This window comes from Protopterus annectens, chromosome 2.part1, assembly GCF_019279795.1.
Source record: "Protopterus annectens isolate FY-2018-M chromosome 2.part1, PAN1.0, whole genome shotgun sequence".
NCBI classification, from domain to species: domain Eukaryota; kingdom Metazoa; phylum Chordata; order Ceratodontiformes; family Protopteridae; genus Protopterus; species Protopterus annectens.
Genome location: NC_056729.1, coordinates 692,488,084 through 692,502,048, shown reverse-complemented (window position 1 = coordinate 692,502,048; position 13,965 = coordinate 692,488,084).

Here is a 13,965-nt window from a genome sequence, read left to right as displayed (position 1 = left end):
GACCTGCCAAATAAAGTGTCCTTTTGACCTCACTAAAACACAACACAACTCATTTCACTTATTGCAACTAAACACACCTTGGCATATGCATTTAAACTTCTAGACAAAATGAGGAGTTTAGAAATCTGGATTAACACATTTAAAATCATACTGCAAAATAATTTTTTGAATGTGTACAAGCAAGTAGATCATGGCTGGAAATGGATCCAGATTTACTGATGTTTAGGAATACATAGTTTTAAAACTGACAGTCACTGTTGCTAACTTGTTATTTTAACAAGAAATTTATAAAAGATGTAGTAATTTTGCTAATTAATCTTGAAAACTGCATTTTAACACAGATGAAATACAATACAGTTTTGACCCCATGCCAGCATGCCACTATATCAACAAAAGAAAGTTAATTCATAAATATCTTAAATCTGATAAAAGATTACTGTTTGAAACTTATTATCCAATACACATTATCCAAGATTCAGAGAAATATCACCACCACAGCTATCAGAGCAATGCCACTGTGTCCAATTGTACATATTGTACATATGCTATCCAGAAACATTGTATACTTTTTTCGCACACTAAAGCTACTCCTTAAAAATTATCTTCTGCACTATTCCAATGAGGGTGAAATTTCTTAGAAAGAGCACACAGCTAATTTGCATTAGGTATACCCAGGGACTTTTGTACTTACGAACATAGGAACATTGGAATAATACCAAACAAACATAATAGTTTTTGCCATCCACGTCAAACATGTAATACTGCTTACCTCTCAAATCAAGCAAACATTGCTCATGCAGTACTGGCCAATGCCTTCAAATTCTTGCAGAGGTATGGCTGTCTCTGAATTGTCAGGGCATAATGCACCAAGCAACTGTACTGAACGCAGGACTGCATAATGTGTTATGTAATGTGTTTCTGTATCTAATGGATTTGTACTACAAGATACTTAATTAAAACTCCTTTTTTAATACTTTGACAATAGCTGTTTTTCTTCTAAGAGAACAAACAAGCAAGCATGTTTTGTTTTTTTTTCTTGTAATTTGAAAGACAACATGAATTTTAAATAGTTAGTTATATCCACCAACAAACCAATGCATAGACATATCTATATCAATATCTATGTGTGTGTGTGTGTGTGTGTGTGTGTGTATAAATATATATAAATATATATATATATATATATATGTACATGATTATTTGCTTTTGTTTACTGGTAAAGTCCAACTGAGTAGAATGCCAATTTTCAGCAGAGATCTAAGTAGAAATGCTCCAAGAAATTGTAAATATACAATATAGCAAAGTTTAGGAAAGTTCTAAAGAAAGGTGAACAAAAAAAATGAACTTCATTAAAATGGAATAAACAGTAATTAGTTTAGATATACTTACTGGGTATAAGAAGGCCCCATGTGAGCTGCTGGGTTTTTGGGTTTCTATTAGGTGTTGGTACTTTGGTCAAAGGTTCCTTTTGGGTTTTTACCATTTTATTCTATTTCTAATGGGTGGGATACTTGATGGATGCTGTAGTATTTTATGTGCCATTATGTACAGTGTATATGATATCTGGGTCTATATTATATATTTGAAGTTTCAAAACTTCGAACCTCATATGTTCGACAACATATTAACGAAATTTGAAACATCAAAAATATAATAAAAAATTAAAAAAAAAAATTACCTCAAAGCTCTGAGAAGGGGACAAGCCCCCCTGCACCCTCCATGTGTGGGGCTGTACCCCCCACACCCCCTTCTTAAATATACCAACTCGTACTTCAGTGCAGAAACTGGAAATTTTCCCATTCTGCGCCGTACGGAGCCATTGCATTTCACCTCCAAACTTTTTAAAGTTCGATCATATGGTGTCGACCATATAACATTCAACTTTACACCGTTCGAATAATTAATAGGGACCCTGATATCTAGTGTAGTAGTTCCATCCAGTTCAGGATCTGCAGGGGAATGCATTGATGGCTTTGGTCTGGGAGGCTAGATGCAAAGTTAATTATTTTACTGTAGCACTGTTCAAACTTGTCCATTAGTGCAGTCTGAGCATTAGTGAAAACTGTAGATCCATACAGCTCCCTTGTAAGGAAAAATGTTGCAGTTAGCTTCCTGCTGTGATCAGTTAGATATGGCATGATACCACAACATTCCTAATTTGTGGGTGAGACTTTTTGCACAATAGCATTGATGTACTGGTCAAATTTGTTTGTCATCTATAATGATATCCAATAACTTGGTATAGGTGACTTGTTTTATTCTGGTGTTGTTGAATGAGACAATATTTAATGCAGTTGGTGGAAGGTTACCAGAGGTAAATGCAATTCATTTAGTTTTTTTGTGAATTCATTAGTAGCTGTGATCATTCTAACTTGGTCTAAATAGAGGAGAATGAGTCTTTGGTGATTGTTTGCAGTTGGGATACTCTTGGAACTAGCAAACAAGAGGAGTTGACAGCATATTGTCTGATTGTCACATATTTGGCTGACTTTTGCATGTCATTTATGAATATATTAAATAAGATGGGCCCTAGTATAAACCATTGTGGCATATCTATGTGCACTGTGAGATGAGAAGAGTAGGAGCCCTGCCATTTGACAGAGTGTGTATGGCTGTTGAGATAACGACAAACCCAGTCAATGGAAATGCTTTTTTGCTCTAGTTGTGAAAGTTTTTTGAGGTGAACAGGGAGGAATACTGTGCCAAATACCTTTGATAAATCCAGGAATATGGTGAAGACACTGCAACCTATATTTCTGTTTTGGTTAACTGTGTCTAGAAAATGTCGTAGGCAGTGTCACTGCTGTGATGGGGCAGAAGCAATGCCATGAGGGGGAAAGATTAGGGTTTGACGATGAATATAGCTTTCTGTACTTTGGAGAGTGGAATGTATATTGCAATAGGTAGATAGTTTGAAGGTTTAGGGGAGCTGCCTCCTTTGTGTATTATTGTAATGTATGTAGGTTCCTATGAAATAATCGATAGTCTATGATTAACACCTGGCCTGTTTAGTCCATTTGGTAGAAAGACCACTTTGTTATAGGTGTTGATGTGAGGTGGCTTCAATAGTTGGGATGGGAAATATGCCCTTTCTCTGCTATTGTACAATCTTTGAGTTGGTAAATACAAGTAATAGGGGTGTGAGACGGGCAGAGGGTTTGCTTCCTATAAAAAAGAATTTTGGAGTTTTATGCTCCAGTTTTTTTTTTTTTTTGGCTCATGCATGCTGCAGTGTTGTCATCACATTTATCAATAATGTTTTTCCATAAAAGCTGCTCCAGTGTTTTGTGGAATATTATTTAACATTATCTATCACCTATCTATCTATCTATCTTCTATCTATCTATCTATCTATCTATCTATCTATCTATCTATCTATCTATCTATCTACCTATCTATCTATCTATCTGTGTATATGTGTGTTTTGAATACTTCTTTGGTTGACAAAGTGTACTGCATGTTGGTTTAAATGGCCAGCATACTGAGTGAATGTTAATTTGGTCTTCTGCTTTTGTTGACAAAGATAACGCTGTGTGTGTGTGTGTGTGTGTGTGTGTGTGTGTGTGTGTGTGTGTGTGTGTGTGTGTGTGCGCGCGTGTGTGTTTTTGAGTTAGGGTTAGGATATTAGGTAAGGCAATAGCTTTAATGTATGTCTGAGTGTTTGCGGTTTACAGTACGAGTAAGTATTACAGTTAGGCAAGGGGATAGCTTTTGTGTAATTTCAAGTATCTGTGGGTTAGGATTTTAGTTAGGGTCATGTAAGGGGATAGATTTAGTGTTTTGTGTGCACACAGGTTTATCCTAGGCTAATGTTCACCAGGGTCTTTACAAGCTCAGCCATGCAACACAGCCCAGTTGTCCATGAGTTCCTTGGATGCCTATATGGTGAGGTATGTTAGTAAGGAGGTAGCTAAGTGTTATTTGGGGGGTATGTTAGTTGGGGATTAATTTATTTACTGTAAACCTCTGTCTACCAGAGACACAGGAGCTAGACTAGGTGTGAATTTGCAATTTCCCATCCAATGATCAAGGGCAGGATTCACAAAGGCTTACACGGAGTTTAAGAGTAGTGTAAGCCTCCGTGTAAGCCTCCCGATCCAGGAACAGCCCAAACCTCCGTGTAAGAGACAGCTAAAATGTCTCTTACACGGACTGGGCGTGGAAATGCTCAATACCTCATTTGCAGCTGAAAGATATGCAAATGAGGTATTTGAGTGATCCAGGAAGCCCAAAGCAGTCCGTGTAACGGATGTTTTAGCTGCAGAAATGTACTCAGCTGACAACTGAGTACATTTCTGCAAAATTGACAATGGAGCTATGTCAGCTCCAAATAAAGGGTGCATATGTGTTATCTAGCATGCCAATGGCCAAATATGTGGCCATTGGCATTAAAAAGTGTTGCAAAATTATTTAAAATAACTTTTTTTTTTTCGGGGATTTTGATGTTTAACTGCAGCGCACACCCGCGCAAACGGGGTGCGCTGCCTAAAAGTGAAAACCAAAGCTTATAAGCCCACAATTGTGGGTTTTATGTATTACATGGAATGACAATGCAGGGACTAACAGACCAAAAACAATATGGCCACCGTGTAGTGGTTGCCAAGGGGGGGGAAGCTCAGTGTAAGAGATGTAACTAAGCATTACTAGGCAATCCTATGTAAATGAGGGTTACAATACTGAATCACACTGCCACATAGGTAATGAGCACTTTCTGAGTAGTGTAAGAGTTACAGAAGGGGGAGGAATAGAATAAGAGGTAGGTGACATCACGGGGGGAATGATAGAAATAAATGTATCACATTGGAGGGCAGTGTAACGTGACAGATGACAGACAGACATCAGGGAGAGAGGTGTGTCCCAACAGAACACTAGGAAAGTCAAGAAATAGAGGGTGTACACTATCCCTACACTCAAACTTTCTTGATATACGTGCATCTTGCGCTTGTGCAGCGCCGTGCAAGGCAGGTTCAACATGTGGGAGCGTGTTGCAAACCGTTTACAACGGTTTGCGCGGGCATGCATGTGTATAAGGCAATGTGCGCACGTTTTACCATGAATCAGCCAAGTCCACACCGTGTAAGGATGTGTGCGCGCGTTTAAGTAACTGTGAGCATGCTTAAGCTGGTGTGCACATTGCTCCCCCTGAGGAAACAGAGAGGAAACAGGAAACAACCATAATACAAGTAAACTGCCAGAGGATACTGCTGGAGTTAATTGGTGTAAACAATTGGAAGCAGGCAATTACACAGACTAGAAGCCCAACCCAACACTTAAAACACTGCAAACAGCAGTGCAGGGTGTTTCTCTCAAGAGATACTGCAAGAAAGGAGTAAGCTATCAGAATTGAAAACTGGAAAAAGCTGAACTCAGAGCAGAAATGCTAGGGGCTGCCATAGCTGTTATAATCAGGCACAGGCGAATTGCTGAGGGTGGTGACAATGCAGATGCTGACAGACAACCTACAGTGAGGATAAGGAGGAGAGTATACAGGCCCAGGGTCACCTACCATGGGTTACATGAGCTGGAGATAGCAGAGCGCTACAGAGGGGACAGAGACCTTCTGCAGCAAATTGTTGAGCTGTGCAGGCCACGTCTCACACACAGAACCAACAGAGGGGAACCCATCCCAGTGGAAACCAAGGTATGTGTTGGCCTAAGAATACTAGCAACAGGTACCTTCCAGAGACCAACTGGTGATATGATGGGGATATCACAGGCATCAGCCTCCAGGGTACTGCACCAGTTCCTGGATGCCATGTCAGCACATGTCGGTGATCATGTATATTTCCCCAGTGCCCGTGAGGTATTGGCCAGCAATATGCGTCTCTTCCAGCAAATAGCGGGATACCCTGAGGTACTGGGTGCAATAGACTGCACGCACATACGCATCAAAGCACCAGCCGGTGAGCGGGGTAGAGCCTATATTAACTGCAAGGGATTCCCCTCCATCAACTGCCAGGTTGTGTGTGATGCCCAGGGCATAATAATGAATGTGTGCTGGCTGCCCTGGGAGCTACCACGATTCCCACATCTGGCATCTGACACAGCTGTACCAATCATTTGCCAGTGGGGACTTCCCACACGGACACCTAGTGGGGGATGCAGGTTATGCACTTGAGCCGTGGCTGATGACACCCATCAGAAATGCACACACACCTGAACAGGAACGCCATAATGAGGCGCACGCACAAACACGTAATGTCATAGAGCGTGTGTTTGGGCTGCTCAAGTCACGGTTCCGGTGTCTGGACACATCTGGTGGAGCCTTGCAGTACACACCAACTACATGTACCCAAATGATCATGATATGTGCTATGCTACATAATATGATCCTGCAGAAACAGCTGCAGCAGGACCAGCATAGGGCTGGGCCAAACATACCCCCACCATTGCCAAGGCCACTACAGGCAGAGGGTGACTCAGAGGAGGAACAACCTGACCTTGCTCCAGTAGGCAGAAGGAGGCGTGCCCAGTATGCCCTGGCCTTGGCAAAGAGGCAACGCATAGCACATACACTGGCTCAGTAGGAACACTGGGACTGATACCCCCTCTGACTCACTCATATAGTAACAGGGATGCCTAACATGACACAATCTGCTTCCAAACATGTACAGGGAGTGTAGTATGTGCATCTGACAGAGGCAGCCCTGCAGCACCACCTGAGGCATGAATGCCATGTGTTAAGTAATGTAACACCATGTACCATATGCACACCTGAGGACCCTGACTAACATCCACCCTCACCAATCATGAACCACAATAACACAAACCCACCTTCATAGGTACCACAAGGGATAGGAACCTAGATGTAATGCTACCCAATGCCAGAAGTATAAACAGCAAGATGCATGCAGTGTAAACGCACACAGTATAGAGAATGTAGATATCAGTGCTGTAATAGAAAACTGGGTCAAAGCCCACATCAGCACCCTAACACTACCAGGTCACACCTCATACAGTAATGTACAGCTGCAAAAACATGGAACAAGCTACAAAACGAGGGTGACTAGCAATAAATGTCATGGATAACCACACCCCATGTTGGTACCACAACAAGAAGCAGCATGGATTAGCCATGGTCAAATACCAATGGCTAAAACTGCCTACTACTATATAGCTTGCTGCAGACCACTGTCCTAATAGCAGGAACTGCACCAGGCCTATGTTGGACTACAGGAAGCTATCAAGCCCCCCAAACCACATTATATTGCTTGACTGAAAATGCCTACACATACACCATAGTTTCATAGTTTACTACTAGGCTATCTGCCCTAGTGCATTTATAAGCCTAGCCATAGTGATGTGGCTATTGCCACCCCTTATAGTGGTAATAAGTGTACAGAATAGATTCCGAATATTGTGCCTCTGACTTAGTAGTCACACATTATGACCCACTTACTTAATCAAATAACTTGACTGTGCCTCTGTCTAGTAGTGACACAGGGAGGACCCCTGGGGTAAACCTACGATCTCACATCCACTTGTCCAGATTTCTCTTGAAGAGAGTCAGTGAGGGACTCTGTCTAACATGAACTGGGATTCTTTGCTAGAGTGTGAGAAGCCTCTGAGTTATGACTCTGTCCCTCCAGCATGTCCTATACATGTATGTGCTGAGGTTCAAATCTGTAGCTCTCATCGTTCTGGTGGATTTGGATTGCTTGCAGTGGAGCATGTCCACCAAATCCTGAATGGACATGGTCTTGTATGTCAGGCATAGGTCACCTGTAAGTAGGCGGTATGCTACTGAATAAAGCTGGATTTCCTTTAGTCTGGAAGCATATGACATGTTGTAGACCCTTGATCCTCTTGGTAAGGTACTTTTGGAGTCTCTCCAGCTGTTGCAAGTGCTGGGTGAGGTACATACCAAATGGGGCTTTGTATTCAATCATGGGCCTGATAAGGGAGAAGTATAGGGGTACAATGACCTTCTTTGATCTGGATGGAAAACCCTTCATGATAAGGTGGGCAAGATAGAAAGTCTTTCTAACCACTTTGGCAACATGGGTGTCAAACGAGAGGTCACTATCTACATGGGTCCCCAGGTGTCTGATTTGTTTTCTGTGCTCAGTGGGTTGCTGTCTATGTATTGATTTGTGGGTACTTTGCTCCTCCCAAAGGGGATGACTACACATCAGTTGCATTCAGTTTCAGGCCATGATTCCGGCACCAGCTATCTGTCTTTGTGAGGGCATTCTGTAGGATGTGTGTGCCGGCTGATGTATTCACTATCGTGCCTAGGTTGCAGTCATCTGCAAACTTTGTCAGCCACAACCCTCCTATGTTTCTTTCACATCTGAAAAGTAAATGCCAAATAAGAGGGGTCCCAGGACAGATCCTTGTGGGACACCACATGTGACTGGCTTGGAATCTGACAAGGCACCTGCAATGTCGACTTTATGGGTTCTGTTTCTTAGCCATTTTGCAACCTATCCTGTGACATATGGTTTTATATTTCAGCTGTTGAGCTTGTCTATGATGCCTGAGTGGGGTATTGTGTCAAAGGCCTTAGCCAAGTGCAGGTAGGCTGTGTGGACCGCTTAGCCCTCATCAATGGCCCTACTGACAGTTTCAAAATAGTCAACTAGGTGCAAAAGGCAGGATCTGCCCTGTACAAAGCTGAACTGGGTGGGATCAAGGGTCTGTAGGTCACCAATGTCTCTGTTTAAGAGCTCCATAATGACTCTTTCCATAGCTTTGCAGACAAGGCTGGTTAAGCTTGTGTGGTGGTAGTTCCCAGGGTCTGTGGAGGCATCTCCTTTGTGGAGTGGGACCACTGTTGCTGTACGCCAGTGTTCAGGTACATATCCTGTAGCAAGGCTAAGGTTAAATAGCATTTGTATATACGGGTTTAGCTCCTTCTGGAGTTCACATAGCACACAACTGGAGATACCATCAGGTCCCATTGATGCTGTGTTCTTGTCTTTGCTGAGTGCGGCTCTCACATGGACATCTGAGATGACAGTGAGGTTACATTCAGCTGTGATAACTATCTTCTTTTGGGTGTGAGGGAGGGGGAAAATTGCACTGAACCTGTCTGCCAGAATGTTGCCAATATCTGTCAGGTCACCGAAATATATGTTGTGTACCAACTCTGAGCATATCTGAGGGTTCCCACCCAGGTTTCTGAAATAACTGAAGAAGGCATTGTGATTATCTTAATTGTCTTTGGTGATTTTTGTCTCAAAGTTGACCTTGGATGTCTTTATGAGAGAATGTAGCTTTTTACCAGTGCTGATCACAGCTGCCTTCCCTTTAGGAGATGTAGCTCTGTCTTGCATTAGTATCCTTCAGTTGTTATACAGTTTGTTTATGGCTGGGGTCCACCAGACAGGCCACTTTCCCTTGGTGGAGAAGGTCTTGGTTTTATTTGTGATTGCATGGTCCATGCTTTCTTGGAGATGTCCGTAGAAAGTGTCTGTAAAGGAGTCACCATTGTGTGTTGTGGTTTCCACTGGCCCAGTGGGCTTAAAGGATACCATCTCAGTCTGAAGAAGTGTGAAGTCAGCTTTTGAGACGTTTGTCATTATACTCTTTGAATTATACTAGCACCGACACATTTGTAGACAATTTCCCAGAATCCATCAAACAAAATGAACATGCAAAATGTAACACTTCCACAAGAGGGGTAAGCATGCTGGATGTGATAATCAGAAATATGTGTACTGGATGTCAAGATGAGAAGTGTATTCCTCACTGGTAAGACCAGACCATAGAGTAATCACACTGTAGTTACACATCCCGATCCCAGTCCGTGGCCAGAATACCACAGTGAAACACATGTATAAAGCATAGCGTGCACCCCTACAAACCAATGTGGAATCCATGAAAGGCCCTGTACAACTCCAGAATATGGGACACACTTCAGAACATGTTATACAGGCATACCATGAACACAGCCAAGAGTGCTTGGAGTCTGCAATCACAAATAACAACAAGACACAATGCCATACACCCAGGCATCTGGCATGCTGGACTCCAGCAATTACTAAACCATTGAAGAGAATGAGGAAGCTACCACATGATAGATCAAACATAAAAAGTGAAGTAATCAGTGATCACTAGTATGGCAATAAAATGTGTCTACACATACAATCCACTAAGGCCAGGCAAAACAAGTAGAATCTGTGAATCCAGTGGCAATGTGACATGTGTCCCAAGTACACACACAACAACAACTCACCCCAATAAATACAAATATATGTGATAGACGCAACCAGGTAGCCAAACCGGAGCCTGAGCACCCCCAAATCAGTACTGTCAAAACTAGTCAGGAGGACAAGGTAACCACATACACCACAAACCCACTCCCACATAGACCTACAACGACTGTAAACCAAACACATAAACACAAAAACATTCCCAGAGGCCCTAATTACAACACACAACACCAACACAAGTCTCCAAAGCAGACACCCAATAAAACAACCTCCAGACATAGCACATGTAACACATAGTACACAAAGCTAGTGTGCCAAACAGTCACAGGACAGAAGGAGAAACAATATGCCTGATACAGTTGTAATAGGTGACTCCATAGTGAGACATGCTGCTGTTCCAGGAATGGCTTGCACCTGTTACCCATGGAGCGTCTGGATATTGCCTAAGGCTTTTGCAACCTACAGAGATCCTTTCGTAGGCAAGGCTGAAAAGACTAACCCACCACCATAGAAAACAAAACTGGAAAGAAACAGAAGGATAATGCTGATCAATGCCAGATGTGTAAACCTCAATATGCATGCTCCTGAGGCCCTCCCCAGTATGGAGAACATTGATGTCTGTCCAGTGATAGAAACCTGCTGCAAGCCTCGTGACTGCACACCAGCACTACCAGGTAATACCACATGTCATGTGTTATGGCCACAAAATCTGGAACAAAACATAAAAGGAGGGTGAGTATCCATATTCAGCACAGACACCTATACGTCCAGTTAAATGACAATGCTTATGTCATTTCAGTCCACCCATGTGCAACTAACCGTAGGCAATACTGCTGTACAGTCTGTAGCATGCTACAGACCACACTCTCACACACAGGAACCCCACCACACTGTCCTGAAGTCAGTGGACAGTATGAATGTACCACCAAATACAAAACAAGGTACACACAAATTACCACATAGGTGGTAAACCATTATGTGTGGAAGGAGTAATCAGGGACCTAGTGACACAAGTGGACAGTAATCTGTTATGTGACAGTCACATCGCCAAATTGGCTAGGAAGACTGTCTATATTGGACACTGTATCATGAAAGGATTCACATCTACGTCAACAAAGGTCAGTGTGCCCCTATACTGTTCCCTTATCAGACCATATTGTAGTACAATGCCTCATTTGGGATGTACATTACCTGGTACCTGCAGCAGTTAGAAAGACCTCAAAGGTACCTCACCAAGAGTCAGAAAGAGTCTCAAATATATCTCATATGCTGCCTGGCTGTAGACACCACAGCTGAATGCAGTCACATACTGCCTACACAGAGGCATTGTATGTCTGTTGTACAAGTCCATGTCCAACACAGAAGTAATGGACATGCTCCACCCCAGAAAACTCAAAGCCATCGGAGCTGTGTGAGTCACAGATGTCAACCTCAACACATAATCAAATAGGATGTGCTGGAGGGACAGATACCTAACCCTGAGTCTCTCCACACCCTGGAACAGAATACCACTACATGGTAGGCAGAGCCCCTCACTGGCACTCTTCAACAGGAAGTTTGCAAAATGGATGGATAATTGTAGATGTACACTGGGGGTCTTTACTGTGTCATGTCCAGACAGAGGCACAGCTAAGTAAATCATAAATGGCCATAATATTCACATAGCAAGGGGTGGCAAAAGCCACACACACTGTGGCTAGGCTTACAAATGCCCTAGGGTGGATAGCCTAGTATGAACCTATGAACCTATTATGATACAAATTGTACAGGACACTAAGGATAATCCCAAGGCTGCTGCAACTGATGGTAGGGAGCGTGTTGTGAATACCCAGATATGCTCTGGATCACACAAATATTACAAACAACATACCAAACACACACACGTATTGCCAACATACATCCTGACAGGTGCAGTGCAAACCCCCATAATGCAAAATATCTTTCCCAGCAGACTGCTGCCTCCCTGACATTATGTCAGCCTTACCACAGGATATGTGCCCAAAGAGGAGTGTACAACAACAGTGGTCGTTCTCAAGAAAGGTGTCGCCTGAATGGATACTAAAATCAACCACCACAGAATCCTTGGTCTGCACGGCTATGGAAAGTTTCAGCATGTACCGCAGACATACAGATATTGGGGATCTATTGACACCCGACCCTACCCAGTGTGGGTTTATTAAGTGCAGACCCTGCCCCTAAACATGTGTGACTCAGTTGAAACAGTAATTGAGGTCACTGATGAGGGCAATGTGGTCCACACAGTGTAGCTGGACCTTGCAAAGCCTTCCATACAATACCATACGTGTTCAATATAGATATGCTCACCAGCTTATATATACACCCCTATGTCACTAGAGGGGTTGCAAACCAGACCAATGACAGAACTTACATGGTCAGACATGCTGCAGCCATGTCAGACTACAAACCACATATAACAGGTATCCCACAAAGCTTGGTCCTGGGACCTTCCCCGTCTGGTATATATGCCCCATAGGTACAGGCCAACATGTAAGGACTGTGCCTGAACATGTTTGCAGAGGACTACAAACCGCCCAACATATATGACACTCCAGCTGACACAAGCATCCCACAAAAGGGCCACATAGAAACAGACAACTGGTGCCATAGCCATGTCAGCATGTTAAATGGAGAAAACTGTATAGTCAATCTCTGTGGAGATACAGTAAGTGACCACCAATTACCACATAGGTGTTAACCCATTACATACTTAACATGTAATGACAGACCTGGGTACACAAGGTGATATATATCCTGCATTGGACAAACATGTAGCTGTAGTGTTAACATAAACAATCCATATACCAACCTAATCATGAAGGTTATGACATCTAGATAAGGGGAGGTCATTGTGGTTCTACAGTTATCCTTCATCAGCGTTACAATTGACTACAACAGCCCCTGTGGGGTGTACCTCAGCAGACACCTCCATCAACTGTAAAGTCCACAACAGTACCCCGCCAGGAGTATCAAAGAGCTTGAACAGATGTAATGTGTTGCCTGATTAAACAGAGTGCAACTCCACATACTGCCATGCTGGCCACCCAGACGCAAGCTGTGCCTGATGTAGAAAGCCATGTCCAAGCTGGAATCAATGAACATGCTGCACCTTGTACAATCTGAATGGTAGTGAGCTATGCACATGAGGGACCTGAACCCCAACACTGACATACATAGGACAAGCTGTACTGCATTATCCATAACACAGAAGCCATCCCCACGCATGAGTAAACTGCCAGTACAGGTTATCCATAGAGTCACTCGTTGATTCTCCTCAACAGGAATCTTAATGAGTGGATGGGAGATGGTAGGTTTACCCTGGGTATCACTGTTATGTCACGGGTAGACAGAGGCACAGTATACTAAACATGACATATGTCATGGCAAACTACACTTACAATGTGTCAAAGGACAAACACACTCTCTGACTAGCATTAGAAATGGCCTAGGGCACATCAGTAGTGTTTGCCAATGTATGCCTATGTTGTGGAATACACTACTGACATTGGATGAGGCTGTTGTAAGTAGTTAATATCTGAACATAATGCAACATGGTCAGATAGGTTCATAGGTTCATAGGTTTATCTATCTGCCCTAAGGCATGTATAAGCCTAACCCAGAGTTTTGTGGCTTACGCCACCCCTTATATGGAAACAATACTGTGCCCATTAGTTTGTTGTGCCTCTGTCCAGCAGTGACACAGAGACAATTCCAGGGGTAAACCTACGATCTCCCATCCACAGGTCAAGATTCCTCTTGAACAGAGCCAGCGAGGTGTTCTGCCTCCTAA